Raw genomic sequence first — 18,661 nt, forward strand, 5'->3', positions numbered from 1 at the left:
ATATTGCTATTCGTTAGAAATTCTATTCGTTATTCCCAAGTATGGATATCACGATAACTCGAGCAAAATTTATCCGATTTTGATTAAATTTGGTATAAACTATTAAACCTACATTTATTCAAAGTTCGCAAACCAGCACGATCAGACTATGGGAACGGGGGTTTTATGTGGTAAAAATGAGTTTTTTTTCCATTTTTGATCCTAAATACATAATAACATTTTGCAATTTCTTTTGAAAATATTTTTTAGAGCTTAAAAAACAAATAATTTAGTATATTGAAGCGTTATTATGCGCCTAATAAGGCGCTCAAATGCGCTCATTAAGGAGCTCAAATGAGCAAAATGAAGCGTCTGAAGTGGAGCAGAACCCCTTTGATCGAAGCTCCAAGCTTAAGAGGTCGCCACCACCGAAAAACGTAAGGACATCTCCGCCACCTGCACCTTTCAAGTGCTCTACGTTCCCCCCGTTAGGATCCCTTTCGGCAAGTGGAGCTGGAAACGGTCCAGAAAATGTTGGCGATGTAGATGTCAAACTGGCATTGCCGGGAACTGTTGTAGGGATGCCGAAGGAAACCTTCACAGCGACGTCGCGGTCGGAAAGCTCTGAGATTGTGCTTCTGCGTCAGGAATATCTTGACGCAGATAGTAACATTGAAACCCGGCTCCGTGACATGGAAAAGACGATTAAGGCTATGCTGGACACCTTCCGGACCCAGAGAGCCGTAAACCAAGTGGTAAAAAATGGAATGGCAAAACTAGAGGATGACCTTGGCTTTGTCTTTGCCTGCCGTCTGGTAAGCAAGGCGACCATGGAAAAGATTGCCGAAAAGGTGGTGTCCCTGCCCGATGAAAGAGCGCTGCCTTCTAAAAAACGTCGGAGGCCTTCCACATTGGAGAGTCCTCCAAAAAGAGAAGAAGGCGTCCAGACCAAAAAGACCACGGTAAAGGCCAAGGCGACTCAGACGGACCTCTCGTCTGCTGTGCCCAACGGTACGTCGTTTTCGGACGTAGCTGCATCTCGAGCGAGGCGCCAACTGGCACAGCAACCCACGACCCCTCTTCAGGGAAGTTCCCGAAAGGGGTCAGTGGTGGAGACACCTGGGGCTGTTTGGGAAAAACGCCTTTCCAAAAAGGAGAAGAGGCAATTGAGGCGGGCGGAGGTCGCCTCCATGAAAAATGAGGCAGTGAAGGCACAGCCAACTGGCGTGGCCCAAACTGGGCCCGGTTCGGTGCCTGCACCTAAAAGGTTGCGGCCAAAAAAGCCCAGGATGGAGGCAATCATTGTCAAACCCTCAGGGGGGAGATCTTTTGCCGAGGTATTGGGTGCAATCAAGGCCAATGCTAAGCCAGAGCAGACCGATACGGTTGTACGGTTACATTAGACAAACCCGGGGCGGGGACGTTCTCCTTGAACTGGGTAGGTTGAAAGACAAAGCAGCCTTTACTGCCGAACTGAAGGCAGCTGTCGAAGGCCAGGGCACCGTCCGTTCTCTTGAGCCAAAGACATCAGTTGAGGTTCGAGACATTGATTGTGTGTCGACGGAGGCTGATGTTGTGGAAGCCCTGAAGAAAGCTATCCCCGAGCTTGGTGGGCAAACGGCTTTTCTGAAGGTGTGGCTCACAAAACCGAATAGGAGCCAGCAGCGGATGGCGGTCGCCGAAATGGCAGACGCACATGCCAATAAGGTGCTGGCACTCCAACATCTGAGAGTCGGCTGGGTCAACTGCAGGCTCAGACGGAGAGTGGAAGTAAAGAGGTGTTTTAAATGCCTCTGTTTCGGCCATTCCTCCCAAAACTGCAAGGGACCCGACCGAAGCAAGAACTGCCTTCGGTGCGGGGAAGTCGGTCACATCCGTAAGGACTGCCAAGTCGAGTCCTGTTTTCTTTGCAAAGAAAATGGGCTCGCTGAAAAACACTTGAAGCATATAGCTGGGTCTGGACAGTGCAGTGCATTTAAATCTGCACTACAACAAGCGAAAGCCCTCCCACGAAGATAAGAATCCTTCAATGCAATCTTGAGCGATCCAGGACGGCTGACGCACTTCTATGTCAGTTTGCCCTAGAACACGATGTCGACGCGCTTTTAGTCAGCGAACAGTACCAGTACCGTGATAGGGACCCAGCTTTTTGGTTCCCTGATAGTCTTGGTACTGCTGCAATCTGGGCGCGTAATGCAGCTACAGTACAAGTACGGGGTCATGCGAAGGGCCGAGGTTTCGTTTGGGTTCGGTGCCGGGATGTCACTTACTTTAGTGTCTACCTCACTCCCAATGAGGCCATCCGTGACTTTCGTGAGAAGATAGACCGCCTGGAAGAGAGCGTGCGCAATACCACAGGACACGTCGTCGTGGGTGGGGATTTTAATGCTAGGGCTGTCGAGTGGGGAATGACCCTCACAAATTCCCGGGGCAAGTACATTCTGGACTTTGCTGCCAGAGCCGGACTCGTTGTCGTCAACGAGGGCAACACGCCAACTTTCCGGCGCCCTGGGATGCGGGGAACGATCCCAGACATTACCCTTGCATCTGAGTCTCTTTTGCCAAGGATCAGAGCCTGGAGAGTCCTGGAGGATTACACGGCCAGTGACCACCAGTACATAATTTTTGACGTCCTGGATGGTCATCAGAGACAAGTGGCAGCGTTTTGTCAAGTGCCCGTTCGATGGAACATTAAAAAACTGGACGTGGCAAAATTCAATGGAGCCATCCTACGAAGAACGCAGGTGGTTCATCCTGCAACTGGCGTGCCTCACGCAGAGGCGTTAGTTACATCCACGATGAAACTGATTGTCTCGGCCTGCGATGAGTCTCGCAGGAGATACCGGTGCAATAAGCGTCCTGTGTACTGGTGGACTGCCGAGATTGCGGAATTGCGTCGAGCGGCATTAAGGGCCAGAAGACTTGCTACCAGGGCTAGAGAACCCCTAGACAGACGGCGTAAGTCGGATGCTTATAGGGTGGCTAGGAGGTATTTTCGTCGAGCCATCAATCGGAGTAAACGCAGTTGCTGGGATAAATTAAGGGACGATGTTGATTCCAACCCGTGGGGCCTGGGTTACAAACTTGTAACCAAGAAACTTGGAACCCGCTCTCCACCTTCCGTCATGGACAGGGTCACTATGGAGAGGATAGTCGAGTCCCTTTTCCCGGCTCACGCGTTGCGCCCACTGCGGGATTATGGAAGGGTGGACGACGTCCCACTTTTCAGCCCTGAAGAGCTGGTGGCGGCCGTCATATCCCTGAAGAACAACAAGGCTCCTGGTCCCGATGGGGTGCCCGGTGAAGTCCTCAAGAAGGTTTTGACTACCAACCCCTTGATCCTTTTGAGCATGTATAACGCCTGCCTGGTTGAAGGGGTTTTCCCCTTGTGCTGGAAGACAGCTAGGCTTGTGCTTGTTGGGAAGGTAAAGGGAGACCCAGATCTGCCATCCTCTTACAGACCTCTGTGTATGTTGGATACGGCTGGCAAAGTCCTCGAGAAATTGATCCGTTCCCGGCTAAATTCAGCCGTTGTCGCTGCGGGGGACCTCTCCCCTCGTCAGTATGGATTCAGGATGGGGCGATCAACGATTGATGCGATTGAGGAGGTGAAGCAAGCCGTGATGAGAGCTGAGGATTTTACCCACTACTCTCGCAGGGTTGTGCTGCTCGTAACGCTCGATGTGCGAAATGCATTTAATTCGGCGAGGTGGTGCGATATGCTGGATGCTCTGGAGAACACCTTCCACGTGCCGGCATACCTCATGCGCATCATAGAGGATTATCTCCGGTTTCGCCTCCTAACGTATGACACTGCGGAGGGCCCGCGGACGATGAGTGTCACTTCTGGTGCTGCCCAAGGTTCCATACTCGGCCCAGACCTCTGGAACGTCGCTTATGACAGCCTTCTGAGGTCTGAAATGCCTGAGGAAACAGTCTTGGTTGGGTACGCAGACGGCGTTGCAGCTTTGATAGCTGCACGTAGCGTTGAGCTGGCTCAGCTAAAGCTAAACCGAGTTATGCGTACCATAAACGCATGGATGGCAGACCACGGTCTCTCGCTTGCTCTGAGCAAAACCGAGATCGTGATTTTGACAAAAAAACGGATTGACACCATCGTGCCGTTGAGGGTGGGAGCCGTCGAGGTTCAAACTGTTCGTTCTGCCAAGTATCTTGGGGTCATGGTAGACAGCAAGCTTAGCTGGCGGGATCAGATCTTCCGTACAGCGGACAAGGCCGCTAGGGTGGTTTCTTCTCTTAGCCGGTTGATGGCCAATGTCGGAGGGCCTCGGTCCAGTCGTAGAAGGCTGTTAATGTCTTCGGTCCAGTCCGTACTCTTGTACGGTGCGGAGGTGTGGGCAGACGCACTAAATAAGGAGGCATACAGGATGCGGCTCGCCCGAGTGCAGCGTCAGGCAGCACTGAGGGTAGCATCTGCCTACCGAACAGTGTCCGAGCCCGCCGTCCTGGTATTTGCTGGAGTCATCCCCGTCAACCTTTTGGCGGCGGAGAGAAAGGCAATTTACCGGCGCCGTGGGGAGGACGAGGCAAGAACAGAGGAACGCACGCGCACCTACCAGCTGTGGCAGGAGGGCTGGGAACAGGAGACACGGGGACTCTGGACCAGGCGACTGATACAGCAAGTCCAACCTTGGGTTGATCGGCGGTACGGAGAGGTGGACTTCTACCTCACCCAATTTCTGACGGGACACGGCTTTTTCCGGTCGTACCTGTTCAGGATGGGCAAAGCCGTGTCACCCGACTGCATATACTGCCCAGGCATTCTCGATGACGTGGAACATACATTTTTCCACTGCCAGCGCTGGGAAAGGTCCCGCCTGGAGGCTCAACAATTAATAGGACTGCTGTCGGTGGACACGGTCATACCGATTATGACGGAGGGTGAGGACAATTGGACCTGTGTGTCACATTATATCCAGGGTATTCTCCGCGCCAAGAAGATCGACCTTGACCGGGATGCGGTTGTAGGTAATTAAGAATCGAAATGCCAGAAACGGTGCGAGCCCTGAGGGCTTAGGTCACATGTTGGCCTGACTTGAAGTAATGTGACAAACAATTCCAGGTCTGTGTCCAACAGAGTAGAGGGGGTTTTTTAGTGAGTAGTCTGACAATTTTCAGGAGTCTCACACTACAGGCTGGCTACCTGTGTGCGTAAAAGCATTTTCCCTCCTCTCCCTAAAAAAAAAAAAAAAAAAAAAAAAAATTATGCGCCTAATGGTTGCGGAGAAAATTCAAAAAAAAAATTAAATTTAAAATTCCTATGTTATTCTTATGGAGAATAAGTAAACTGTTGTAGTTTGCTTATTTATGAGCATACTAGCAGAGTACCTGTCCTTCGTACGGGGTTGTCATATAAGTTTAAAATACTTATTGCAGTTATACTCAAGCTTTGCGTTTGCAATGGGGGAGGACAAAGTTTGATAAAATTTGCCTCTTTAAATTGACGGTATACTAATGGTATTACTATCTACCATAGCCAACATGTTTTATCACTTCACCAAAACAATAAAGAAAAAGAAAATATTACGAATTCACAAAAAATCACAAATAATTATTCATGACATTAAAAACATACACATAACTGTAAACAATCTTATTTTGACCGATCTCATTGGGTATCACAGTTTTTTCCTACAGTCACCTGACAAAGTTTTCTTCCTTGTACTGTTTATAGTACAGAAAGCTGCTAATTGCTGCATATTTATACTTTATCGTACGGTTTATACTTTGTCGTACGGTTTATACTTTGTCGTATGGTTTATACTTTGTCGTACAGTTTATACTTTTGGCCCACATCAGGATTCCAACGAAACAACACAAAACAGCGTGGTTCTACTATGCACGTAATCCGTGTACGCTTGGAAATAGGTTGGCAACACTTAAACACGGGTCACACTAGGCTGTTCGCCAGCCGCTGGTGATCAGCAGCTGGCACCAGCATCACCGGCTCGCCAATCCAGACTGAGTCAGCTCAGTGTCAGCTGCGAATTTTGTGGTCACATTAAGCTGACAGTCGCGGCTTCTTTCAATTCGCCGCTGATGCCAGCCTAGTGTGACCCGTGCTTTAAAGATAATAGAGCAGCTTGTAAGGTGCCAAATTCTAGGGGGGGTAAAAACGTACTACGAATAAATGAACACCAGAACTTACCCAATTTTTAACCTCAATAGCCTACTCCGAGGCCTATGTGTAGGCCATAGCTTGGGCGGGACCGCGTCTCGTTGTCCCTCCGTCTCGTTGTCCCTCCGTCTACTTGTACCTCGAGGCCTAGGGACAACTAGTCGTAGGTACAACTAGACGTAGGTACAAGTAGACGGTGGCTCACCCGACTAGTTGTACCTGCAGATTTTTAGGAGGTACAACTAGACGTAGGTACAAGTAGACGTAGGTACAACTAGACGTGTATCCCACCGACAAGTAGTATCACCTAGCTTGTACGGATGCGACCAGTTGTCCCTACGACTAGTAGTCTCTACGACTAGTAGTCTCTACGACTAGTGGTCCCTCCGTCTAGTAGTCCCTACGTCTAGTTGTACCTACGCGTATTTTGCGTCCTTATAGTCTAGTTGTATCCATCCTTCAATTCGTTACCCTGTTTAATTGATTACTGCACGAGTACTTTTTAATAATACCCTTAATTAAATCAGGAACTGCAGTCGATTGAGTATGATTGGCAAATATTTTTCACCGCAATACGATGTTTTAGTAGTTTTACAGACGTTAATTGGAGGCTGAAAGCTACGCATTGCTGTCCAGGGTCGAAATGGCAGCTATAGTTGTGATTAAAATTTTCCAGCCCTAGTACCGAAAATCGCTTATTTAATTAAAACATTTATATATATATCATTAAATATACATTGATAACCTTAAAGTATTTGCATTGTTTAGTGTGCATATCTTATAGTTTACAATGGATTTCCCAGTGATCAATGAACAATGAAGTGTACAATGAAGTTGAGGTCTAGCGGTTGAAAACTCGACAAAAACTATGCAATGTACTACACATACTTCTCCTTTTAGCGAATTTCCCTATAGGGAAGTAGCTATTACCGTAGGTCTCATGGTAAGACCTAAGCCCGGGACCGATTTACTTTTTCATTTTGATGTCCCCAGAGGCCAAAAACACCATTCGTTCAAATTTATATATATATATATATATATGTGTGTGTGTGTGTCCATCCGCACGATAACTTGAGTAATTTTTGTCCGATTTTGATGAAATTTGGTTTGAAGGTGTAAGGCGGGATAAACTTGAGTGAGTTCGCGAACCAGCATGATCGGACTATGGGAACGGGGGTTTATGGGGGGTTTTATGGGGTAAAAATAGGCTTTTCCTATTTTTGACTCTAAAAACACCAAAATTTCTAAATTTCTTTTCAAACCATTTTGTAGAGCTTAAAAAAACAAATAATTTAGTATGTTGAAGCGTTATTATGCGCCTAATTGTTACGGAGAAAATTCAAAAAAATTGTAATTTTAAAATTCCCATGTTATTCTTATGGAGCAGAAGTCAACTGTTGTAGTTTGCTTGTTTATGAAAATATTTTAATCAAATTTGGAAAATACATTAACTTCTTACTAAACCACAGTACCTTTTAACATTTTACATAAAAAAAACTTGTTTACCCTCCCTGTTGCAGCAAACCTAAGTACTCATTAAACTAATTCTGTTTAAATAGGGAATAAATGTGATATTTTTAAGGAGACATTTTAGTTTAAATCCAATCAGGCAAATGGAAATTCGCTAAGTCTGCAGGTTTGCTGCGGCGGGGGTATTAACATACACTGTAAATAATAAATGTGATTGGAATATGTTCCATTTGTTTTGATTTTATTTTCATAATTAGTTGTTATTTCGTCACCAGCATGGCAACCCGTTAAACCCATGTTAGTTTTAAACATTTGTAATTCTTTTTTTATGTCTTTTTAGCCTATTTTAATTTATAAAGGCATTCTGTAGATCGACAGGAAAATACATTTCCACCGATATGCGGATATTTTCTCTGTGATGTTCACGAGCTGATAAAAAGGTTGTAAAGAAACATGCTTGCCTACATTATTGATATATTTTCTCATTTTTGTATAGTTTGGTGAAAAACAGCAATCGTACCACGGACCGATTTCATCTTCGTCTCGAACTTAAAAATGATCCCGAGCTGAAAAAAGTCATTTTCGGCCCTAGGTACGAAATATACTCTTAAACTATCGTAGGATCGGTGAATACTAAACTCTATCTTGGAATTGCATACACTCGCTCCTATCTTTAAGTTTACGTTGTTGCCATACAATAAATGTATAAATAAACACAAAAATTCACAAGTTTTGTTGTAAGTACCTATATCATGTATAAATAAAAACATACAATAGCATCATGTGTAAGTGTATTCTGTAAAACTTTAAACAAATATTAGTAAAATAGTTTTCAGGTAAACTATTGTTGAATGAATTAGTTTTAAGTTGTTAAATTAACCTCGACCCGTGCTATATGTTTAATGGAGTTTGTCCGGAAAAATACCATAGTAAAATTAAATCAAATAAATAAAATCAAAAGCAATTCATAACAAAAGAATAATAGATACAGAATGAACGTAATTTCTGAAAATCGACAGGGCCCACATATGCGAAGCCTGTGCGTGGGGACCAAGTTGACTCAATAATTGGCAATTTGTCATAGTCTTGTAACATAACTAACTACCACTACTATAATTATCAATACATTTTCAAAGGAGAAACAAACGTCCGATTATTTCTAGGCAGCCACAACAGATAACTTTAGAAAACTGCGTTATAAGAATTAGAACAACTCAAAAATTAAATTGTTAACATGATTTGTTTAGCCTAACGAAGAAAAATCATGAAAACCAAATTTAACTCCCATAAGAAAAACATGGGGAGCAATTTCGTTTACGTATAAGCCGAGTGAGATAATAGAAAAATATACGCCGATGCTTGATGGCAAATCTGTGCGTGCATACCTTTAATTTGAGACCTCAATAATAAAAATGGTCGGGTAGCAGAGCCAAACGAATAACCCATTTTCTTAAATTTATAAGATTATTTAATTATTTATTTATTTTAATTATTTATTTATTTTACTTGACTGTTAATACCAAAGCAAAAGCTTCAACTTCGTATGCGTCCGGATTACGAATAAACCTAAAACAATCTTACACCAATTTACCAATAACTTTAATAAACCAAAATTGCACATACTCCGGACAGATTTCTTATAAAGAGATGCTATGACAATATGATCAAATCTCTATTTAATATCGTTTAGGTTGTGTATTGATTAGTCAGGACATTGATTGAATAAATAAATATTTAAACAGTATATATACTAAAACATAAATACAGTACAAAACAAACATAAATGTAAAACATAAAACATAAATGTACAGTACATAAATATCCTAAGTGTTGCAATAAATTAACAATGATCATTTGTTAAATTAATCAGTTCAATGTTATTTATATAATACGACCATAAAGATAGGCGAATGTCTCTCGTGTTTATTAGGACAATAACACAATATACCTTATTGTTGATTCAGGAACACGCCATGAACAGCTATTTCTGAGAAAGGTGAACGAAATACCTGTTGTAAAATGCAGCCAAAGACATCTGCTACAACGTATTTGACTTATTGTTTAATATAAGCAAAACCATATAGATTCAGTACTTGGAAAGGCAAAGGAAATATTTTGTAAACAGCGTACAGAATGTCCCGTTAATCCCCACACGTTACTCAGAATGGACTTCATTTGCAAATTCTTAGAGTTTCCTTTCACAACAATCCATTCCAGTTATTGGGGTGTTGGGTCAGCCCTCTATCGCGTAGTTGCGAGAAAGTGATTGACCTCCAATCAACCTAAATATTGTTTTGATTTTACGTAGTACTGTGGTAGTTGCTAAAAAAAAACTCTTTCACTCACAGTATTAAACATTTTCAAAAAAATGTTGATTATATCAAACTGTTATGAACAGTGTGATTTTTTTATTAATAACATAAGCTTTTAGTTGAGTATTTTAAACTCCTTGAATGACAAAAGTTTTACTGTAAAACAGATCTATAATCTGATGTACGCTGCCCAACAAAGACGTTATTTATTTATTAGTTTTGAAATAATTCCTGGTAATACACATAGCTTAAAAATTAGTCGATTTCGAGAAACAGGTACACTACATTATAGTGCAAACAAAACGTAAATAACACTTAGATTTTCAATCCATTACTGATTTTATACTGATTTTAAGTCTAAATCTACACAGGCAACGTAACTTATGAAATACTCTTAGTTTATGAAGGCTTGGTATAAAAAGTCTTGTAAAGTGCCATTCTTGTGTGTTCTCTGGTTAGGAAACTAGCCTTAATATTTAGTTGTTTATGATATAAGCGGTCTGATTCATACCTACAGTGTATTCAGGTTTTGGACTGGCTAGGCCTATATACAAATATGCATGAGTGTTCGATGTCATCATGAGCGTTGGAATGTTTACCTAAAAAAAATGTCGTAGTAGAGGGTGATAGTGTAAATCATAGCTGTTCCCTGGTCCATCGGCCGGTGCCTCGAGGGGTAATGACCGACGGACTAGGGATAGAGCTGATGACACATCCGGTCATGTGAACATCGATATATTAACTAATTGAGCGGAGCGAGCGAAGCGAGCGAAGCTCTTATACATCGACTTTTATGCATTTCGTAATACGCAAACTCCTCCTAGACGGCTGAATCAATCGTTTTCAAATTTTGGATGGTGATAAAGACCATATTGGTGAGTGCCAACATCTATATGGCGTTAAAAATAACTCTCAGGAATCCGCCCCACTGGGTCTCAAAGATTCAATGTAATCCTTATGGAAGCAGTATTTGACACATAAACAAAGACATATGATCAGCTGTTGACTTTTGAATGCAGTAGATAAAGAAATAGCTGATAGCATTATTCCACAGATATTAGAACAAAAACCGTATGAATCATAAATATAATCAAATGACGACACTAGCTTGAGGTCCGTGACGTAGGAAATGCTAAAGGAAGTACTAAAGGTGAGCAGTCTGGAGTGTGAAAACTGTTTATGACGATTAGATTTAGGTATCTGCATTCCTAAAATTCTATGGGAAGGGAGGAAAACGGGTCCGCGACGTAGGAAGTGGTGAAGGAAGTACTAAAGGGGAGCAGTCTGGAGTGTGGAAACTGTTTATGACGATTAAATTTAGGTATCTGCATTACAAAAATCATAAGGGAAGGGAGGAAAACAGGTCCGCGACGTAGGAAGTGATGAAGGAAGTAGTCAAGGCGAGCTGTCCAGAGTGTGGGAACTGCTTATGACCATTATATTAAGGTATTTGCAATCCTATGATGCTATGGGAAGGGAGGGAAACAGGTCTGCGACGTAGGAAGTGGTGAAGGAAGTAGTAAATGCGAGCAGTCTGGTGGGTGGGAACTGTTTATAACGATTAGATTAAGGTATCTGCAATCATAAAATGCTATAGGAAGGGAGGAAAACGGGTCCGCGACGTAGGAAGTGATGAAGGAAGTAGTCAAGGCGAGCTGTCCGGAGTGTGGGAACTGTTTATGACGATTAGATGAAGGTATCTGCAATCACAAAATGCTATGGAAAGGGAGGGAAACAGGTCCGTGGCGTAGGAAGTGGTGAAGGAAGGAGTAAAAGCGAGCAGTCCGGAGTGTTGGAACTGTTTATGACGATTAGATTAAGGTATCTGCAATCATCAAATGCCATGGGAAGGGAGGTAAACAGGTCCTCGACGTAGGAAGCGGTGAAGGAAGTAGTAAATACGAGCAGTCCGGAGTGTGGAAACCGTTTATGACCATTAGATTAAGGTATTTGCAATCCTATGATGCTATGGGAAGGGAGGGAAACAGGTCCGCGACATAGGAAGTGGTGAAGGAAGTAGTCAAGGCGAGCTGTCCGGAGTGTGGGAACTGTTTATGACGATTGGATTAAGGTATCTACAATCTTAAAATTCTATGGGAAGAGAGGGAAACAGGTCCGCGACGTAAGAAGAGGTGAAGGAAGTAGTAAGGTGAGCAGTGTGGAGTGTGGGAACCGGAAACCGTTTGTAGCAGTTAGATTAATGTATCTGCAATGCTGAAATGCTAGGAGAAAGGATGGAAGCATCCCCACGACATAGAAAATGGTGAAAGAAGTAGTAAAGGCTAGCAGTGCGGAGTGTGGGGAATGTTTGTGGCAATTAGATTAACGTATCTAAAATACTAAATTGCTATGGAAAGTGATGAAAACAGGTCCACGATGTAGGAAATTGTTTAGAAAGTAGTAAAGTATGAGCATAGTGTGAAAACCGTCTGTGGCAGTTAGATTGATGTATCTTTAATCCAAAAATGCTATGAGAAGGGAAGGAAACAAGAGTCTATGACGTAGGAAATGGTGAAGGAAGTAGTAAGGCTTGCAGTGTAGAGTGAGGGAACTGTCTTTGGCAATTACATTAATGTATCTGCAATCCTAAAATGCTATGGGAAGAGAGGGAAATAGGTCCACGACGTAGGGGGTGGTGAAGGATGTAGTAAAGGTGAGCGTGTTGAGTGTAGGAATGGATAAATGTATCTGCTATGCTAAAACGCTATGGGAAGAGACTGTAGACTGTAGGTTAAAATAATTACGAAGCACGAATCGATACGCATTTCAATACATGTAATCGTTTACAAAAGAAATTTACAACTGAGTTGACAACAGCTGATTTTTTCTCCATAGAGGATAAAAACTATTTTTACTTCCTAAAGAGTAAAAATGCTACTTTAGACCCGCAACGCATGTATTAAAAACGACTGGTATTACTGCAGTATGACCAAAACAATATAATATAAACCCTTGATGGCTCCGCTCAATTTTGTGGATGCCTCTGCGAACGCCACCTAGTACTATTTAATAGTAACTAGGTGAAACCCGTCGAAATCGACGGTTACTTTCAAGGATTACGTTAATTCACCTAACTGCGATAAATTGGATGAAATATAGGCTACATATTTTGAGCATTTAGCATTGTTTAAAGAATAATAAGTGTAAAAACAATATTGATATTAATTGCGTTAGTCGCCAAATTCGGTTGATCATTCAATGAATAAAATATTCCCCTTACCATACGTCATCGGAGTTATTATTAGTATGTTATCTGGTATCTCTTCCTTTGGAAGAACCTTTAAATAGTATTAAAATCGTATTGGTGGATCTTTTGTAGTTAAACACTTCCGTGATTTCATCAGTGTAATATGATTTTATTTGAAAAGAAAACTTTTTTGGGAAGACATATTCAAAGGGAGGTATATCCGTTACAGTGTAAGTTTGATTTTTCCTTCGTCACGTCGCGTCAGTTCATATCTTACTTCTGTGCCAACGAATGCACCCTCTAGCTTACTTTTGAGAAATGTATTTTGAGGTTACTGTTGAAGCTGGAATTTCTTGACATGGGGGATGTCAGTTTCTTAAATAGGTGACATACGTAATTTTGATCACCACAGTCCATATTACAATAATCAGCAATAACATTGCGTACTCCTTTATGCATGCTCAAGCCCCCTCAGCTCCTGGACTACAAGGCCTGGCCTTTGTGTCAGTGGAATTTGACAAGCGAAGTTTGCGTACACCACCAAGAACCACGGCTAGGTGTTGACTATTTGACTAAAGCAACCAATCAGTTCTCACTGATCAAATAAAACTTACTAACTATATTAAGTAGTAATAAAAATATACCGCTTTTAAATTACTATCTAGATAAATAAATGTATATGTAACTTGGTCTTATGTGATTGTTGGATGTAACAGCCGCTCATACACTAGACAGAATTGTCACGTATGGAAATGTATAAGCGGTCTTTCGGCCTTGACGGTTTTATTCATATTTACAGTTCTGATTATGTAAATACTTAGCGGCTACTATTACAATTAACGTTATTAGTAATCTACAATAGTACAGTTTCTAAATTAAAACTATATACATTAGTCAGTTCTTTTGGTCTTAACAAACTTATATATAGTTAAATATAGTTACTACCCAAGTTTGTGGAGGTATAATATCGCTTTAAACACGGAGCTATGTCTCTATTGTAATGATACCGGTATTGTTTGCGTATTCTTTCGATCCTTTGGTCCAGCATAAGATAGCGACCAGAAATCATAACGTAGCCAAAATAAAGTGTCTCCTAAAACTAATAATGTTTAATGGTAGCTCAACGTTATTATCTGAAGCAACATTGATTGAAACCCAGATTTGTGTATGTTAAAAATAGTATTTATATGTTACTATAACTTTTACAGTTAAAGATATTTAACAAGGGATTGCGACGTTGTATTCCGCGTTGGATGGTTACTACATTTAGCCATGTAAAACAGGTCCAAAAGGAGGTCTTTGCCCTTTTTGATAGAATATTTAAAATCAATCGCACCTTTAGGAGGAATACCACCACATAATCTTACATTAGGCTAATAGTAGTTTTTATGTTGATCAGAAACAAATCTAGCGATAGGCCTACGTTTGGTCAATGGGATGCTTTTACTTTACACTAATTTTGTTAAACCTTTCCAAAAGGAGCATAAACGTAGAAATAATAACTTCGTAGGGATGCTAATTTAGCGGTTTTGACCAAGAACTAAGCTTATCTCAACACACCTTTATTTGCCTTTTCATTTTTGACGAAGACGATTTCCAATCTTTCAATCAGGGAAGCCTTTTTATTATCATTATCATCAAACACAAGACCAAAGCTACCTTAGTAAACCAATATTTATTCACAAACATGTTTGCTGCCTTTAGTAGTAGAGTTAAACCTCTGGAGTGATATAAATTATTTATTAAAAATAACGTCAACAAAAGCAAAGAAAGACTAATAACAAACTGTTTCTCAATGAGCTGCAGACAAGCCAAATTTTCCTGGCTTTTGTAGCAAGTTGTTTATAATAAATTGTTGTAAGATTGTATGATTTTTAAAGAAATAAAATAAATCTCTTAAACCGGTGACAAGTTGAAGGGGAGATACAACTAGCCGCAGGTACAACTAGACGTAGGTACAAGTGGGCGTAGGTACAACTAGTCGTAGGTACAAGTAGTCGTAGGTACAAGTAGTCGTAGGTACAAGTAGTCGTAGGTACAAGTAGTCGTAGGTACAAGTAGACGCAGACGTATGAGGTACAAGTAGACGGTGACGTTCCCGACTAGTTGTACCTGTAGATTTTTAAGAGGTACAACTAGACGTAGAGACAACTAGACGTAGAGACAACTAGACGTCCGCACCATCGTCAAGTTGTCTCTACAGCTTTGGACGGGGTACAACTAGACGCCTGTCACCAAAATGCAGGAATGCAGCAGGTACAACTAGACGCCGGTACAAGTAGACATCGCCCCGCTTGGGCTATGGGCCAAAGAACGTAGGCCTATTTTTATTCACATTTATATTACACACACACATCCACGACTACATATTTATTCATAATAGCACTTTGTTTCACATAATAAAGTTAAACCGGCCGATTTTACAGGTATTTAACGCCGACGACGACATAACCCCAAACTGGTGTTTATTTGTTGACAGACGACAGACGAAACTAGACCAGCTCAACAAGTGAATTCGATCAGCTGTTATCTAGTAGTACTAAAGTTCGCCGCTTGAGCGCGTAAGCCTCGAGCGGGCAGGAACGAAGGATTTTACTCCAAGACAGGATTATTCGTTCGTACGCCGTCTTGAAAGTAACTTCGTCGTTACATCCGCGCTCGCACGATAATCGACACGACTGTACGATTTTGTTACGAAGGTTAGCTAGCATACTTAGTTAGGACCTTTTCACGTTTTACGTTATTTTCTTTTCACGCAATTCTTAATCTATTATTCGTATTCGCTGTATTAAAGTCCAGATTCGAATGGTCTAAATTTAATAACTTTAACTTGAGTCTTGACCCGCCAGTTCCTGCTTGCCAGTGACTAGCGGTGGCCGTAAGTGTTGCATTCGTTTAATTTAATTCGTTATTAAATCTATCGTTTATTTGTTTCGCCGTTCAGATTTTATTCCCGTTTTACGTCGTTTTAATACCCCGAGACTTGTCGTCTAAGTTCTAAACCCCGTCTTTGGCGGGTGAAAGAATCAAGTCTTGGGAGCAGCTGATTTGAACAATCAAACAGCTACGAATATTAATATTAAATCTATTTTAAATCATCCCACGATAAATTCTGCATTCGATTATATTAATTAGGCCCCGACGACTCTGTAGGAATTGTTTTGCCTTTTATTCGATATTAGATCAATTACCAACGTCTTCAACTAATTAGTTTAAAGTTCATTACGAGTATTTAAATCACATTGGCTTAAGATTGGATACTTGTCAGCCCTACAGAGTCATACTAAAAGTTAAGGCAAAATTTACCAAAACACGTTAACGAAGGCTGGGATGATATAACTCCAACTGAGCGTCTGCAGGATTTCCTGAACGTTTCCTGAGCTCTGAGCCTTCGATTAAATTTTAATAAATTGATCAGTCAAAGCCGTGACACCTTCGTATCGACCCCTGGATTTTTCTCGGCTCCTTCTGAGCACTCCGGGGAAGAAATTTGAGTGTGGCTGGTTCTAGGGGTAGGCCTAGCCTGACTTTGGTGAATACTAGTTTATTCCCCCCCTAGAATTTTGCGTCACATCTCCGGCGCCCGAACAGGGACTGAGCTTCCTCGGTCTCACGTCCTAGTACCGTCATTTTGTAGAATTTTGCTTCACATCTCTGGCGCCCGAACATTTGGACTCGATAACACGGTTTTGACTTTGATATTTAAACGAAATGACGAGATAAACGAAATCTACGACGACTTCGACTACTACGACGACCATTACTCGACCCGAACGTTATCGATTAGCCACGTAACGATAGACACGGTGGAAATTCAAACGTTGACGACTACAACTACGACGAAATTCCCGAAATAATGCCTTCGACGATGGAGAGCTTACCGAGATCGCCGATAGACGACCCGCGCGTCGGTTGGATCCACACTTTGAGTAGACAATAATAGCTGAGACGACGAAGTATCAGCTGGGAACTGGGAGTAGCGTCGCCGAGCTTCGCAAACGCTTTTGCGAGTCTTTGAGAAACCCGTTGGGAAGCATCGGCCAGCCGATGAACCCGACGGTGACTACGATATCGTGGACTACCGCTTATGCGGCCCATGATATCCGAATTTGACCGCAGTTGCTGGAACCTCCTGCCGCATACCAGGAGACGGCCAGCGTGCGAGATATACTCGGGACTCCCACCGAACATTCTTCACCCGTTCGACGAACCCTCGAAGTGTTGGTAAAGCTGCTAGCCAACATCCCATCGCCCAGGTAGGATACATGTCGCGCATCACGATCTTCGGTCCAACGACGGAACACGATTTACCCGACGCCATACGACCTCCGAGTGGAGCCGTTTGCTCCATTTCATAACGCAATTCACGGGAACCGTCAGCCGCGAACGCGACCCCCAGAGATGGCCGACCCTTCGTCGACGCGGTCATCTCAGGTGAGACGTTCAGCGCCCTCGTCGATACCGGCTCGTCTGTCAGTCTGATTGGAGATCGTACGTCACCTTCGGACGTGCGGCGTCGTACCCGACCAGACTGACGTCAACCAACGATTGGACAACGCAGCGTGTGTTTCGGATTGACACAGAGTAGACGACGAAATCCCTGGCCAACCTTATTCGCGGGATATCCACTCGACATTCGGTGTACTGCTGACCTCGCTCTCGTCAGAGTACACACCGCAGTACGAAACCTCCACAACGACGATGTTCCCCCGCCCTTTCCGGTCAACAACATTTCAAAATTTACAAAATTACCCGAAAAACAAACACGAAATTTGCAGAATTTCTGGAACGCCAGATGCCGCTTTTTGACGACGATTAGGGGTAGTCGGCGTTGACTGAGCAGACGCAGTGGCTCAGGGCAATTGCAACCCCTGTCAAACAGAGGTATCCCAGAAATCCTGTAACGCAATCTGTCGAAGTGGATGCTTTCCCGAGGCAACCCGTGGCAAACGTGGGCCACACGGGCCTGGCCACGGTGAGTCACCTCACATCGGAGGTGGCCGACGTGCCTCGTGAACGTCCCAACGAACGAATTCGCCGAGACCGGAAAGACGACGCATCGAGGCTACCGCGACGAACGACGGCCAATCGGGCCATGTCGCGGTGAGTCACCTCACATCGGAGGTGGCCGACGTGCCTCGTTAACGTCCCAACGTACTAATTCGCTGAGACCGGAAAGATGACGCATCGAGGCCAACCGCGACGAACGACGGCCAATCGGGCCTTGTCGTGGTGAGTCACCTCACATCGGAGGTGGCCGACGTGCCTCGTGGACGACGCCCGACACGACGTAGATTCTTCGAAACCGAAGAGTATCGAACAACGCAACGAACTCCGACTCACGCCCCGACGGAGCTGGTGATATCCCTCCCGTTGGTTGATACGATACGATACGATACGAACGATTACGACTAAACGACGACTTCTACACGCACCTCTTCTTCGAGACCATTCCGACCCCATCCGAACCCCTACGTTTAAGATCTTTTTTTCTTTTTTTTGCTGAAGTTGGTAAGGGGTGTAAGGTGCCAAATTCTAGGGGGGGTAAAAACGTACTACGAATAAATGAACACC

General features: G+C 43.0%; 1 protein-coding gene across 1 annotated transcript in view; it reads right to left on the bottom strand.

Moving 5' to 3' along the window:
• The window catches only part of LOC128994102 (methyl farnesoate epoxidase-like), a 95,809-nt gene that overhangs the window by 17,880 nt on the left and 59,268 nt on the right, over positions 1-18,661 (bottom strand). The gene's annotated exons all lie outside the window — the stretch shown is intronic.

Source organism: Macrosteles quadrilineatus, unplaced genomic scaffold, assembly GCF_028750875.1.
Source record: "Macrosteles quadrilineatus isolate MER2022 unplaced genomic scaffold, UCM_ALF_1.0 Scaffold_5__1_contigs__length_97177068, whole genome shotgun sequence".
NCBI lineage: Eukaryota > Metazoa > Arthropoda > Insecta > Hemiptera > Cicadellidae > Macrosteles > Macrosteles quadrilineatus.